This window comes from Charadrius vociferus, unplaced genomic scaffold (assembly GCF_000708025.1).
Source record: "Charadrius vociferus isolate BGI_N301 unplaced genomic scaffold, ASM70802v2 scaffold847, whole genome shotgun sequence".
Classification (NCBI taxonomy): domain Eukaryota; kingdom Metazoa; phylum Chordata; class Aves; order Charadriiformes; family Charadriidae; genus Charadrius; species Charadrius vociferus.
The window spans coordinates 4,671-7,608 of record NW_009649051.1 but is presented as its reverse complement, the minus strand read 5'-3'; positions in this window follow the sequence as shown (position 1 = coordinate 7,608).

Below are 2,938 nucleotides of genomic sequence, written 5' to 3'. Positions count from 1 at the left end.
TCTAACAAGAGTTGTATTTGTGGCTGCCTGAACTAAATATTTATATTTAAATGTCAGCCAAAATAAATAATGTGGAAGTCTTGGACCAGGCAGAGCTAAATACATCTACAAAAATAATAAAAAGGAGAAAATTGTCTTGGCCAAACTTCAAGAGGGCCCAACATCGAGCTTAGCCCAGCTTTGCTTTAGTAACCTCAAGACAAAGGAAAGAAAGTTTGACACAGACGGACCTCTTCCTGGCATCGTACTGACTGTAGCAGAAATCAGAAAGACTGAACAAGCCCCATGAACCAATCCAGCGTAGCCCAGCATGGTCCAGCACTGGTGTTAAATAACGTTTAGCTGATGGCCCGAACAGCGTATGGTATTAACAAAGGATCCATGATGACTTTCCTGGATAAAACACAATCCTTTCAACTGTCGCTGAAAATGGCTAATAGGGATTGATGAGAAACAACCATTTCTAAATCATGAAGAGGTTTATAATTTAACATAATAGTTTAATACAATGCAGAAAGAGATCTCTTGGAAGATGGTGGACCTCAGAAAGACCATAAAGACATGCTGGTACTTTAACAGAGTGTCATGTAACATATTGTAAGTTAATTTAGAAAAAAAAGGCTTTTTCTGCTGTAAAAGGTAAATTAGTTTAACCTATTGTTACAACTTTAGCCTACAGAAGGGAAAGGACTCAGCTCCAAATCAATACACCCTTATTTCAATGCCTTTATAAAGGTGTCTATGTGGAGCAAGGTACGTAAGTTCTCCTTATAGAGACCTTGGTTTGATGCATTCATCCAACCTGAGGGACCTAGAGACACCTGAATTGCTCCGGGCTTTTTGCACGGCCTCCAGTGACCATTCCAGGAGGACCAGGTCCTCTGTAGCACACTCACTTGACCTGTGCAGATGTCTCAGATATGGTGGGGCATTTCAAAGAGCACCCATTCTTTATCACTAGGCAACCGAACCGAGCCCCTCACCAGCATGGTCAGTAAAGCTGAGGAGCTACGTACATTGCCCTGCAGAAGGTACCTGCATTCAGTCAGTTGATAGCTCCCTGGAGCTGCGGCGACAATCAAGGCAGATGAGAACTATAGGCTAGGCTAGACTAGAGTAGAACAGAATATTTCAGTTGAAGGGGACCTACAATAATCCTCCTCACTGCGTGGCCTCATGGACATGAACTCTGGCACACAGAGAGGATGGCTGATAGGGGTGGTCTCTGGGCTGCAGGGTTGGTTTCTGCCATGGCCATGGCCCAAGAGAAGAGTATTAGCCCTTTGGGAGCTGAGTGGCAGAGACATGTCAGGGTCACCCAGCAGCTGTGGCCAGTGCATGGCCACCAAGGGCAGGGACAGCTCTCTGGGCCTCTGGGCCACAGGGACGGCCTCGGGCCCAGCAGCCCAAAGGCCTTCCTCCAAAGGCTGCTGGGTGAAGGGGCGGCGGGCGGGGCTGTGCGTGAAGGGCACCATCACCCCCATGTCACCGTGCCAACACCCAGCAACACAGCAGTCACAATGCCCTGGGGCAGGGCTAAAGGGGGCATCCTCCCATGTCCCACTGCCAGACTGCCTGGCTTGGCCATCAGGAGAGACGCGGTCCAGGGGCAGCCCAAAGACATCTGAGAGGAACTCCTTGAGGAAGCGGTGGAATTTGTTGGAGGGGGCTGAGGAAGGAAGCCCAGAGGCTGGATGGGGCTGCTGGAGGTTTCTCTGCTGCAAGGCCAGCTCCTGGGAGGGCTATGTTTTCAGAGGTCATCTGACGGAGAGAAATCCTTTTCAGCTGGATAACAGTGGCAAGACCAAGGGAATGCCTTCTTGAGGAGCACTGCAGAGCTCACCAGCCTCACCCCTGTGAAGCCAGGGGCAGCAGCCGTAAGAAACAGGATGTACAGATGTTGCGAGGAGCCCCAGCGCTTTGGACCACCCACTGCTGTCCTGCCAGGCACGGTAAGGATTCTTGCCACCAAGGCTGATCAGGCTGGGGGCCTTTTGCCACCCTTGGAAGCCCCTGTGATGGCTCCATGTTGAGCAAGAACAGGGCTTGGGCATCTCCTGGGAGGTGGTACTAGCCTGTGGGACAAGGGGCTGGGTCTCGCTCATGTGCTCAGGGAATAGCCAATCGACAGTGCTGGGGTCAGAAAGGAATTTTTGCCCAGGGCAGATTGGCACTGGTCCACGGGGTTTTTTTTGCCTTCCTCTGCCGCATTAAGCATGGTCCCTGGTTTTGGAGCTGAAAAACCCCTGGCATTTCAGGGAAGTAACAGTCTCATCGTTACTCGACTCATGGTGAGCACAGGGAAGTGAAGAGGATAGGATAGGACAGGAAAGGATAGGACAGGTTATGCTACGTTAGGCCTGGAGTTATGCATGAGAAGCTCTGACCTGGGCCTGAGGGGTCCATCCAGGAGAGCAGCTCTCTGCCATGCAGTTCCCAGGCCCATCCAGGAGATGGGGCAGACATGGCACACATACAAACATCTCTCAGGCAGGACCTGGAGGCCCCAGGCTGAGTGGAGACACATCCCCTGTGCCCTTGGCTGGAGGCAGTGTGGGTGGGGGTCCCAGGGGAGGCCAGTCCCTGGCATTGAGGCCTATAAGTTCCCCCAGGACCCTGGCAGAAGTGGAGCTGCACTTCTGCCCGGGTCCTCTCACTTAGACAATGATGGTTGGCCATGTTGGAGACGAAGTATTGATTGGGCCACATGGACCTTTGCTCTGAGGGAGCTTGGAGGGGAGGCAAGGAGAGGGAAAGGGATGGAAGGGGAGGCAAGGCAAGGGAAAGCAAGGGAAAGCAAGGGAAGAGGGGAGGAGGTGAGAAGGAGGTGAGGAGGAGGAGAGGAGGAGCGGAGAGGTGATGGGGGGTGAAGAGAATATTTCAGTTGAAGGGGACCTACAATAATCCTCCTCACTGCGTGGCCTCATGGACATGAACT